This window comes from Bison bison, unplaced genomic scaffold (assembly GCF_000754665.1).
Source record: "Bison bison bison isolate TAMUID 2011002044 unplaced genomic scaffold, Bison_UMD1.0 scf7180017864035, whole genome shotgun sequence".
NCBI lineage: Eukaryota > Metazoa > Chordata > Mammalia > Artiodactyla > Bovidae > Bison > Bison bison.
In genome coordinates this window covers 8,617,494-8,631,153 of record NW_011494607.1, presented here as the reverse complement: position 1 = coordinate 8,631,153, position 13,660 = coordinate 8,617,494, and the positions used below count along the sequence as shown (strand labels likewise).

The following is a 13,660-nucleotide window of genomic DNA, read 5'->3' as shown; positions in this document are numbered from 1 at the left end:
AAATATTACTTATTGGCACCGCTTCCTTAAGTAAAACAGCCCAATCCCAACTACAAACAGATAAATGAAACGTTACTACAGGCAGACCTCAAAGACGCTGTGGATTTGGTTCCAGACCACTCAATAAACTAAATACTGCAATAAAGCAAGTCACAACAGTCTTTTGGCTTCTTAGTATACATAAAAGTTATGTTTATACTACTCTGTAGTCTATTTAGTGTGCTATAGCATTAGGCAATGGCAACCCACTCCAGTACTCTTGCCTAGAGAATCCCAGGGACAGAGGAGCCTAGTGGGCTGCCGTCTATGGGGTCACACAGAGTCGGACACGACTGAAGCAACTTAGCAGCAGCAGGAGCAGCATTATGACTTAAAAATATACATATGTTAATTTTAACTATTTATTTAAAAAGTTTAAAATATTTTATTGCCAAAAAATGCTTATCATCATCTGAGTCTTCAATGAGTCATGATCTTTTTGCAATAGTAACATCAAAGACCACTGACCACACATCATCATAATAATGAAAAAATTTGAAATATTGTAAGAATTACCAACATGTGACACAGAGACACAAAGTGAGCAAATGCCACTGGAAAAATGGTGTCAATGAACTTGCTCAATACAGGGTTGCCACACACCTTCAATTTGTAAAAAAAAATGCAGTATATGTGAAGCACAATAAAGCAAAGAGCAATGAAACAAGATATGCCCATATGCCCGTATAGTTGGTGTAACTACTAAGTTGTGGACCACTTTCTCTATGACTCCAAGTAGGTACTGGGATCTTCCACATGATATTTTATTAATCCCTCAATATGCTCCATTTCTAGCTGTCAGATGCTGGATATAGTCAAATGGCACCCTCCAAGGCACAAAATAGTTTCAAGTAAATAAATACGGCCAAATCTTACAACTTTAGTTTCCATTATATTGTCACGCTGCTTATTTACATCAAGCCAAATGCCAGGCTGGATGAATCACAGGCTGGAATCAAGACTGCTGGGAGAAATATCAACAACCTCAGATATGCAAATGATACCACTCTCATGGCAGAAAGTGAAGAGGAACTAAAGAGACTCTTAATAAGGGTGAAAGAGGAGAGTGAAAAAGCTGCTTAAAACTCAACATTCAAAAAACTAAGATCATGGCATCTGGTCCCATCACTTCATGACAAATAGAAGGGGGAAACGTGGAAGCAGGGACAGATTTTATTTTCTTGGGCTTCAAAATCACTGCGGACAGTAACTACAGTCATGAAATTAAAAGACACTTGCTCCTTGGAAGGAAAGCTATGACAAACTTAGCGTATTAAAAAGCAAAGACATCACTTTGCTGACAAAGGTCTGTATAATCAAAACTATGTTTTTTCCACTTACTACTAGTCATGTATGGATGTGAGAGTTGGGCCATAAACAAAGCTGAGTGCTAAAGAATTGATGCTTTCAAACTGTGGTGCTGGAGAAGACTCTTGAGAGTCCCTTAGACTGGAAGATCAAACCAATTAATCCTAAAGAAAATCAACCCTGAATATTCATTGGAAGGACTGATCCTTTGGCTACCTGATGTGAAGAGCTGACTCACTGGAAAAGACCCTGATGCTGGGAAAGACTGAAGGCAAGAGGATGAGATGAACTCAACCAACTCAGTGGAGATGAATTTGAGCAAACTCCAGGGTATAGCGGAGGACAGAGAAGCCTGGTGTGCAGTCCACGGGGTTCCAAAGAATCAGACATGACTTAGTGACTAAACAACAACAACAAAGAGCAAATAAGTAAAAGCTGCACTTAATTTACGACTGTGTAATATATCACATGGTGAAGACTGCTTTTTTTTTGAAGAGGAAAATTTTCATACTTGCCTATTGCCAGCAGCTGGAAGTAAATTATTACAAGAAAATTCGTGAACCCAATGAGACATGCATATTCTTGTTCTTGGCTAATCTTCCTCTGTTCCATCTTTCTCAAATGTGCAATTCTCTAGGGAGTTGGATGACTCTGAATAAATAAAATACACTTCATTCCCTAATAAATGTATGAAACTAAATGGTTTAATCCTATTTCTATTTACTCAAGAATTATGACAAAATTGTTTCCTGTAGGAAGGTCTTACCCACACCTTACACTACAAAAACGTAACACTTTATATATAGCTGTTTGGAAAGTGAGAAATAAATCATATGAAGCAGTTACACTGAACTGACTAGTTAAAGACTAGCATGTTAATATAAAAGATGGCTACTTAGCCATCAATGAGCTCTGTTCCCCTTTTAAAGTATATCACTATTGCTCAGAAGCAGCTGTCCACCAAGGCACATATATTTCCCAGCCTCCATAAATTGAGGTGGGGATTTGAGCTGGTTCTGGCCAATGGAATGTGAGTAGAAGTAATGTTTTTACTTGCCGGTGGAGGGAGTTATTCTGGTATGACTTTCCCACCCTCTCTTCACCCCTGTAGTGAACTGGAAATCACCTTGTTCATGACAGTATAACAAGATGGAAGGACCCTTTATCTGCGAATCACTTGAAGAAGAGCTAACCAGGAGAGCTGCCGAAACAGGAATAACCTATTTGGACTTCAGGTTAGATGGAAGTAAACTTTTACTGGCTTAAGCCACTGAGATTTGGAAACATTTGTTACAGGAGTTAGCCTACTCTAACAGAATATACTTGAGTTGAATAAATGAGTCAAGTCACGATTTATTGAAGGATTTCTAAGATGAATGCAAAGATTAGAGAATCACATGTATAAGAAAAACTTGCAAGTTACAGTTTTTCCCATTTGTGCAATCCATTTATATGAGTTAAAAACCAGTCTGAATGACTGGGGAGTTCTCTTTATTAAATAAATTCTGATACCTAACATCTTTTATAACAATTCAGTTCAGTTCAGTTCAGTGGCTCAGTCGTGTTGCGACCCCATGAATCGCAGCACGCCAGGATTGCAACAGTTCACCTAAATCACTCGATACTCCACAAGGTAGAATGTATTGTATGATACGTTTATAATACATTTGTAACACAAAGTGTAGTGTAAACCAGAAAACAATCTGAAAATTAAATTTGCATGCCCCAGGGCAGAATCTACTGAACATCAGTCATTCAGAACCACTTCCTGAGTTTTCCATAGCTGTGTACCTCAAGTATTATTTTCTTCCTATTTTTCCAGCATCACTGACTCAATGGACATGAGTTTGAGCAAATTCTGGGAGACAGTGAAGGACAGCAAAGCCTGCTGCTGCTGCTAAGTCACTTCAGTTGTGTCCGACTCTGTGCGACCCCATAGACGGCAGCCCACCAGGCTCCTCTGGTGCGCTGTAATTCATGAGGTCGCAGAGAGTCGGACATGACTTAGCAACTGAACAATGACAATTTCTCCAGAGAGTCTGAGTCCCACTCAGTCCCACTCAGTTCCACTTCTGCACACTGGAGACTTGAAGATGGTTTACTCTGGGGCCACTTGAGGATCCTGGAGTTTGTAGGACACAGGAGAGAATGGCTGGAGACTCAGGGAAAAGAACTATTTAGGCTTCTCCCAGGTTTGAACAGAAAGAAAGCCTCTGGAGCCTGGTAAGGGGAAAGATAACACCAGAAAACTGAAAGGGGCTAAGACACCCAAGTGAAAAAGCTTGTTATAGGGTGGGAAGAGCTCTATAAATTATATTTAAATTATATTTTCTCGTAGTGCTTACTATTTTGGGGTTAGGGAATCATTTGAGAATATAACGAAAGTTATGGAATGTTTCCCCTTTCATATATACAAATGAGCATTAAGTACTCACACCTAAATTCTGGAAACTGTCAGAGCCTTTGCAGTCCATCGGTCCTGAACCTCAGGTTAAGAATCCCTAGTTTGTTGTTGTTGTTTAGTCTCTAAGTCATGTTCAACTCTTTGTAGCCTCTGGACTCTTACCTGCCAGGCCCCTCTCTCCATGCAATTCTCCAGGCAACTGGAATGAGTTGCCATTTCCTTCTCCAGGGAATCTTCCCAACCCAGGGATTGAACCCTGGTCTCCTGTATTGGCAAGTAGATACTTTACTGCTGAGCCATCAGGGAAGCCCAGGAATCCCTATTATAGTGGGAGATTTAAAAGCTTCTCCTCAGGTTGATACAGCAATCTACTAATAAATAATGCAGACTCTTCGCTATGCAAGAGAGAACACAGCTATTACTTCATCTCTTCTCCTATGACTGGGGATAAGGAGGAGGAAGGAAAGAGAGGTAATGTCACTCTCTGGGTTTCCTGGCCATCCTGCACTGTCCCTAACCTCTATGCTTTGGTGTGGTACAGCAGTGGGGCACCATCAATGGGATATTTGTTTCTTATTTTCTTTTTTAAACTTTATTTTGAGAGAATTCTCTGGTGGTCCAAGGTTAGGACTCTGTGTTTCCACAGCAACAGGCATCGGCTCCATCCCTGGTCAGGGAACTAAGATCCTGCATGCTGGGTGGCATAGCCAAAAAAAAGAAAGTAGAAGAAAAAACCTTATTTTGAAACAATATTACTTTCTCACATAAGTTGCAAAAAAAATAGTACATGAACCTCAAAGACATGACAGTAAGTAAAATAAGCCACACACAAAAGAAAAAACACTGTATGATTCTACTTATATAATGCATCTAGAGTAGTCAAATTGACAGAGAAAGAAAGTAGAACAGTGGTTACCAGGTGTCTGGGGGAGATGAGATTGGGGAGTTATTGTTAAGTGGGTACCCGGTTTCAGTTCAGGATGATGAAAGTCTCTAGAGACTGATAGTGGTGATGGTTACACAACACTGAGAATGAAACTGATGCCACTGAACTGCGTATTTAAAATACTATTGAAATGGTGAGTTTCATGTCATGTACATCACCATAAAAAATAGTACAGAGAGTGCCCATGCACCCTATCTCCCAACAGTAATGTCTTACATAGTGAAGTCGCTCAGTCGTGTCTGACTCTTCGAAACTCTGTGGACTGTAAGCCCGCCACACTCCGTCCATGGGATTTTCCAGGCAAGAATACTAGAGTGGGTTGCCATTTCCTTCTCCAACGGTCTTACATAACCAGAGTACAATTATCAAAACAAGGAAATGGGCATTGGTATAATACCATTAACTACAGAACTTACTTGGATTTCACTTTTCCCACGAGCTCAGGGTATGTGTGTGTGTGTGCATGTGTGTGTGTGGTTCTGTGAATGTTATCACATTCACAGATTCATGTAACTATCACCATAGTCAGAGTACAAAACTGTATCAAACCTCCACTTTACAGATTAGGAAACCGAGGCAGTTTGACAGTTAAGTAAACTGTCAAAAATTTTACAACCAATAGGTGCCAGAACCAGGCATCTTACCCAGTAAGATCAGCTCTGAAGTGCATGCCTCTTAATCAAAGGTTAACCGAAACGGTAAACATAGGGCATAACTAGGACGCTCAAATGCATCCATACGTGTGGATTCGAGAAGTCTGCTCTGTGGTACTGGAATATTTTAGACTATCTATGGCATAATACAAAATAGTACACAATGCATTTCAGCACTGTACCTAAACTGGGTCAAATCCTGAATTTCATGCTGGGACTCACTGTTCACTTGGTATTTTCTAGCTAAAAAGTAACTTTAAAGACTGGCATGAGACATGTTATCCTGACAAAGAAAGAGAAAAAATTTAGCTTTGTGAAAAATCTGAACTGAAATTTTCCAAGTCAAATTGTTCATGATTTGGTTTATTTTTATCCTCAATAATAAATTCAAATCACTACCATTTAACCATGATAAAATAGGCCCATCTCATGTTATTACATTTTTACCTCCTATTAAGCAAATATTTTAGTTACTAAAATATCTAATAGTTCCACTATGGGAACAGAGTTTTTTTTTTAATACATATGATTAACACTGAATTTTCTTGTATGATTTTACAGCTTTTTATGAATACCTGATATATTTATTTTTATGATCATAAACTGAATATATGTTCATTTTAAGAAGTCTAAAATTCCTGTAAAGATGCAAAGGGGGGAAAAACCCAATACTTCCCAAACTTGTCACCTGGAGGCAATTTCCCTGTATATCAGATTTCTGTGGGACTTGCCCAGAGTTAGAATAAAACGCTGACATTTTTAAAAACTGAAAACTCTAATTTACAGTAATAAGAGTATAAATTTTCTGACCTTGGAATCAGGTTTTAACATAGAATGGTATTTTGGATTTATATTCCCGAGTGTTCATACAGGCATGAACAGTCTGAAAGGACTTAACACAGTAAGCGACTGGAGCTCATAATAAAAGGGAGTCCTCAGGTTACGTCAAGTTAACAATCTCATTAGTTCTCTCTGGTCCACAGATCATCAGGTTGACTCCACAGCATCTACCTTCAGAAGTGTGGAAGAAAAAGAATGTTGATTTTACCCTGTGAATATGGATAATTTCACAGAACCATACATTTTTTAAAGCAATATTTTGGTCTAGTCCCCTCAGGGAAGAGAAAACTGAGGCTCTCAGAAACTGTCTAGAGCTCCAGAGTGAGCTGGCAGCCTGGACCACACCATGTTCCCTGATGTCCTTCCATCCTCCCCAAGGCCCCGGACATGCCTCTCCACCCAACTCAACAAGATGATAGAGAGCAGGATTCCTAGAGTTGATGTGGAAAACCAAGAGAGAACTAAGTTCTATTTTCACCTCTTATCTACCTAATATCTGTAAGGAAAATTGACCTTATTCTTTTGTATTTATTCCTTTTATAAACATTACTCAAAGCATATGTCCTTTACCAAAAATCAACAACAAAAAAACCTTGCTGATTCTTGTTTAGTTATTAATACTAGTTTACTTTGGACTACTTTTCCATTTTTGGTTGCTATTTGCTGGTATCTCCATTAAATTCAATTTTTTAATATAAATTTATGTATTTTAATGTTTTTTACTATCATGGACAGAAATATTTCCCATAATCTCCATTCCTGAACTGAAAACAACAAATCACTGAAATTAAGTCCATTTAGCTATCAATAAACTCCCAAATTTAAATTAAATCTTTTCATCCTTACATATGCATTCCTAATTGTATATGAAGATATTAAGATTTCCCAGATGGTCAACAGACACATGAAAAGATGCTGAACATTGTAATCATCAGGGAAATGCAAATCCAAACCACAATGAGATATCATCTCATGCCTGTAAGAATGGCGATCATCAAAAAGAACACAAATAACAAACATTGGCAAGGATGTAGAGGAAAGGGAACCCTTGTACACTGGGTTATAAATTGGTACAGGAATATAAATTGGTACAGTCAGTATGGAAAACAGTATGGAGGTTTCCCAAAAAGCTAACAATAGAACTATGATGTGACTCGGCAATTCTACTCCTGGGTATTTATCTGAAAGACACAAAAAACTAATTCAAAAAGACACATGTACCCCAATGCTCATAGCAGCTTTATTTACAACTGCTGTCAAGATACAGAAGCAACCTAAGTGTCCATAAACAGATGAATGGACAAAGAAGATGTGCAACACACATACACACATATACACAATGGCATATTATTTGGTCATAAGAAAGATGGAATTTTGCCATTTGCAGCAACATGGATGAACATGGAGGACGTTATGCTAAGTGAAATAAGTCAAGTAGAGAAAGACAAATACTGAATGATAATCTCTTAGATGTGGAATCTAAAAAATACAACAAACTAGTGACTGAAACAAACAAAAAAGAAGCAGACTCACAGATACAGAGAACAAACTAGTGGCTACCAGTGGGGACAGGCAAGTGGGGAAGGGAGGGGCAGTACAGAGGTAGGGGACAGAGGTACAAACTATGAGGTAAAACATAAGCTCCGAGAATGTATTATATAACAGGGGAAATATGGCCAACATAATAACTATATAATAATTAAAATAACTGTAATGGATTGAGCTTCCCTGGTAGCTCAGTCAGTAAAGAATCTGCCTGCAGTGCAGGAGACCCGGGTTGATTGCTGAGTCGGGGAGAGCCCCTGGAGAAGGAAATGGCAACCCACTCCAGTATTGTTGCTTGGAAAATCCCATGGACAGAGGAGCCTGGTGGGCTACAGTCCATGGGGTTGCAAGAGTTGGACATGACTTAGCAACTAAATCACCATCACCATGAATGGATAACAACCTTTTAAAAAAAGTAAAGCATTTCATAAAGTACTTTGTGGTGAATATCAGATTCTAACAGTTAAACTGATGCTCAAACTTTCTGACTCTCAATTTTCTTTTTTTTTTTTTAATAATTTTATTTATTTTTGTTTGTGAAGATCTTCGTTGCTGCCTGTTGCTTTCCCTAGTTGTGGCACACGAGCTTAGTTGCTCCTTGGCTCAATTTTCTTTTAAATAAGAGTTGCAGACAAAAGGAAGAAAGCAATTCATTCGAATCCACATTTCAATATCTACAATGTAGTTTTCTACTTTACACCCTAAAGCCATAAGACACTGAGTATTATCTATAAAAATCATGAATCACTATGTTGTATACCTGAAACTAATATAACATTGTTAAGTCAGCCATAAACATTTTTTTTAAAAGATGTTCAGTATTAAATATAATCCGCCTAACCAAGGTAAGACATGAAATTGTTATTTTTTTAAAAAGGGAGCAATATGTTAAAGAAAAATAATGCTGATAATCTATAGATAGGCATGAAATGGAAAAACAGAACAATCAGTTCAGAAGAATCAAATAGTTTCCCACACACACAAATATACCCAAATTTTATAGAGGGGGAAAAAACCCTCAACATGATAAACCAAAACAAACAGAAAAAAAAAAATTTAAGGTCAATTTGGAAGTATCACCTATGCTTCTGTACAGGCTTCCCAATGATAAATGACTGAAGAATGCAACAATAATAATCTACAACTACGCTAAGGAAACATCACTATGATGAATGTATTTTTGAGCGTATTCTTCAAAGTTGTTAAAATATCACCCGGTCCTAGCTTAGACTGGGAGAAGGCAATGGCACCCCACTCCAGTACTCTTGCCTGGAAAATCCCATGGACCGAGGAGCCTGGTAGGGTGCAGTCCATGGGGTCGCTACGGGTCGGAGACGACTGAGCGACTTCACTTTCACTTTTCACTTTCAAGCATTGGAGGAGGAAATGGCAACCCACTCCAGTATTCTTGCCTGGAGAATCCCAGGGACGGGGGAGCATGGTGGACCGCCGTCTACGGGGTCGCACAGAGTCCGACACGACTGAAGTGACTTAGCAGCAGTAGCTTAGACTTGGGATCTGGACAAGGAAAGGACAAGGGAAGAAAGTTCTGTTTCTTAAAAGGAACTATGACAGCCATCTGTGATATCATTATCCAAGTCAGCCTTTCCTTGGAAGAGTATCTCTTTTTGATAGGCATTATCATGGGATGCTCTGCAATTTAATAAAAACCATATCATCTGGGCTTCCCTGGTGGCTCAGTGGTAAAGAATCCGCCTGCTAATGAAGGAGACACGGGTTCGAATCTGTAATCCAGGAAGATCCCACATGCCACAGAGCAACTAATCCGGTGTGCCAGAACTATTGAACCTGTGCTCTAGAGCCCGAGAGCCGCAATATGGAGCCCAAATGCTGTAACTAACTACTGAAGCCAAGAGCCCTAGAGCCCGTGCTCAGAAACAAGAAAAGCCGCTGCAGTAAGGAAGCTGTGCACCGCAACTAGAGAGTAGCCCAGCTTGCCACAAGAAAAGCCCTGTGAGCAGCAAGGAAGACCCAGCACAGCCAAAAATAAACAAACACAATGAAAATATATATATACATCATCTGAAAAGATTATCTGCCTCTCTGTGCTAAAAGTATACACAGAAATTAAATCCTAATTGAAACATTTCCCAGCCTATCACCTATGTTCAAACTTCCCAAGACATAAGACAATCACACCCCCTTTGCTGCTAAGTCGCTTCAGTCATGTCGGACTGTGCAACCCCATAGACGGAAGCCCACCATGCTCCCCGTCCCTGGGATTCTCCAGGCAAGAACACTGGAGTGGGTTGCCATTTCCTGCTCCAATGCATGAAAGTAAAAAGTGAAAGTGAAGCCGCTCAGTCATGTCCGACTCTTAGCGACCCCATGGACTGCAGCCTACCAGGCTCCTCCATCAGTGCACTAATACAGGCTCAGTCCAAACCAGGGCTCATGGTGGTCACTGAAAATGAGTATTCCAAAGATGGTCTAAATAAAATCAAAGATCATCACAATAGTAAACCAGAATTTTCTGTTTGAAAAAACAATAAATCATCCTATAATGTAAACTAGTTACTTCATAGTTTATTTGCTAACAGAGATTTCAAGCACCCACTGTTCTTAAATATGAGCAATGACTTATACCCATCACTGGACACTGATTTGGTACTATTTATAACAACAACCAGGCTTCCCAGGTGGCACTAGTGATAAAGAACTCGCCTTCCAATGCAGGAGACATAAGAGACGTGGGTTCCCTGGGTCGGAAAGATCCCCTGGGGGAGGACATGGTAACCCACTCCAGTATTCTTGCCTGGAGAATCACATGGACAGAGGAGCCTCGTGGTCTACAATCCATAGGGTCGCAAGAGTCAGACACCCCTGAAGCAACTTAGCACTCACATACATAATAACAACCATTAAAACAGCTATTATTTCTTGAGACTCCATTGTATTCCAGGTCTTTAAAAGGTGGTTTTATGTATATTATCTAGTTTAATTCTCTCAAAGAGTATTATGAGCCAACTCTATTTCATATAGGAGAAAACCAAGATGCAGCCCACTGCACACAGAAGCTATCATGTGTGCTAGGTCGCTCTTCTGATTCTCCAGCCAAGAATACTGGATTAGGTCACCATGCCCTCCTCTAGGGGACCTTCCTGACCCAGGGATCGAACCCAAGTCTGTCGGCATCTCCTACAGTGCAGGCAGATTCTTTACCCACTGAGCCACCTGGGAAACCCACACAGAAGCTTAACCTGGGGCTTTTTCAGGCAGACACCTTCCTTAGTTAACTGGTCTCTCCTGGGAAGCAGGTTTTATCTTAGCCCAACAATTCCTCAACTGTTCACCAAGGCACTGGGAGTGCTGTAGCAAATTCACAGGGACAACTCAGGATTTCTGAAAATTTCAAGGGAAACAGCGTACTCAACACGCTGGACGTTGCACCTACAGGCTGGTGGAGTTCACAGTTTCCAAATCAGATCCTATCACATTCCCACCAATGACACTGTATCTCTGCAAAGCATGGGTTTTCAGTGGTTGCTGTGATAAAAAGCGAGTGCTGCAGAAAAATTAATGTGGGACGGGAAATGAGAGTGGGATCCAATCAGATCCCGCGAGCACACACACACACACATCCCATTTGAAACTGGTTGTTTAAGAATGATATGAATTTTTTTCTCTTAGTTTATGTGTGTCATTTTCCTTCAAACAGCTTCTATGTTGTTAGGATATAAATACGTATTACGTTATTTCAACCTAACTACTTACTAGCTACCGAAAACTAGGGGCACTGTGAAAAAATTACTGAGATACAAAAGGCACCATAAACCAAGTTTAGGAATCTCTGATTACCCAATAAGTGACTGAATGTGTACGATTCACGGAGGAGAGCTGTTAGTCAACCCAAAGAAATAACTTAAAAGTCCCGAACACAAACACCACAACCAGAAAAAGAAGAATTTAGGTTAAAACCGTTTTTAAAGGTCACTCTCAGTTGGCTTAATCCTTCAAATCCCAATACAATGTCCTCTGGTTAATTGGTATTTTTTTTAAAGACTTCTAAAACACATGCATGCAAATTACTGTTTTTCCAATTCTTAGAGACTCAAGCAAAGCTTTCAAAATTATAGCCTCCAAGCTATGTTTGAAGAGACTGGGCCTCCCCTATACAGACAGAACACACCCGCGGAGCCTTGCCAACAAAACCGGGGGCAAAGCGTGACAGAGAGACTGCTCACCCCAGCACTTTGATACTTTCAGCTTTTTTGTGGTTTGCATCTTACTCTCAATATCCTGCTTTTAAGTTCTACAGGCTCCAGGTTCCCGTGAAAATGGTTATTTAGAAACTTGCCTTCCACAGAGTTTCTCATATCAGATACTCAGTGTGAAAAGCAATGGGGAAATAAACACAAAAGCCAGACTAGTGGTTCCTCTGGGAGATAAAAGAGAAGTGGAATGCCATGGGGAGGAGTGCTTAGGGCTGCAAGTTTCTAAGGATGCTCTGGTTCTTCAGCTACCTGGGTGTGTCTTCTGTTCTTATTTTTTAATTTGTACTTCTCCGTTTGTTGCTTTCTGAATGCACGCTATAGTTCAGAGTGGCAGCCCCAGAATTTCAGCATGTGCGTGCCCTGGGAGCTGGATGTGTGCCTTGTCTCTAAGCAGAGTTGTCTCTAAGCAAACTGTCTGCTTTTACTTGGATTATGTACTTATCTGGAGGGGCTCTGGAGAGGCTCATGGGTCTGAGTGAGAAGCGAAGGTTAATTTTTGGTGCCACCACTGAACCAGGAGTTAACAAACTGGCATTTTGTTATCACCTTTGGTTTATATCTCCCAATGTGCCATCAGTTGTTTTCCTGGGCTCTTATTCCTTTCCACCTTCTTCCTCTCTCCCCTCCTCATTTATGACCTAGAGTGCAGAAAACTCTTCTAATTAGGATCTTTAATTTTTTTAAAAATTCTTCATTTACAATATATTAAGCAGCTGCTAAGGATGATGGAAGATAAACAAGTGTAGTCAGAAGGTAGGACACCAGGAGAACCAAGGCTGCTATTGCTATTTTAAGGATGGGACCCCCTTCCCCCAGAGACCAGCAGTACACTGTGGGACCACCATGGACCCAGGTGTGTTTGTATTCATTGCCCAAGTTCTTCCCACTAACACTGGCCTAGTAGATGTTACCTAAACGTGAAATGACTATCTTCATCCACAGGCTCACAGAAAGGATGCCCAACGTTCAAGAGCTCTATGCCAAGCTTTTCACTTACATTTAATTTCTACAACAGTACTACCAGGTTATGTACAAATACACCCAGTTTACCCGAGGCTTAAAAAAGTGAATTTTCCAAAGTCACACAACCTAACAAGACGCATCAAGACTTAGTCTCATAACCCCAAAGGGAACTTCTTCCACGACCGCTTGCACCATCTCACCACGCTTTAGGGAAAACATGCTTGACCCGCTTTAGGAAATTGAAGCTCCTCTCTGGTAACAAGCAATAGACGCCACTTCCCCTCCCCCTCCTCAAATCTACCGGAAGCACCACACCGAAATTTCCAAGACAAGTGTCGGTGAACTGATGTCTCAATTCAGACCAAACAACGTGCTCGCTTCCTCGAGCTCTGGGACATGCCACTTGCTAACTCTTTACAGAGCTTAATGCCAGAACGGAGCTCCCCCGGGCAGAATAGTCCCCACGGTCCGGCGCCTGCGCCCCTTTGCGGTCCTCGAAGGGGTGAGGGAAGGGACCAGGCTGCAGGCACGTCCCAGCCAAGTCCAGTCACTCCGAAGCCGACCGCAGGCCCGGGGACGGCGGGGGCCGCTGGCGACCAGAGGAGACCCTCCTTTTACGCCCCAAGACTGCCGGGTCTCCGCGTCCGGAATACCTGGGGACCCCTGTTCCCCTCAAACACACACCCCGACCACCACCACCACTTTCTACAAACTCTTTCAGCTCACT

The 13,660-nt window shown here is 40.8% G+C and overlaps 1 protein-coding gene across 1 annotated transcript in view; it reads right to left on the bottom strand.

Annotated features, from left to right (window-relative positions):
- ANKRD6 (ankyrin repeat domain 6) overlaps window positions 1-13,660 on the bottom strand; it is a 183,967-nt gene that overhangs the window by 169,708 nt on the left and 599 nt on the right. The gene's annotated exons all lie outside the window — the stretch shown is intronic.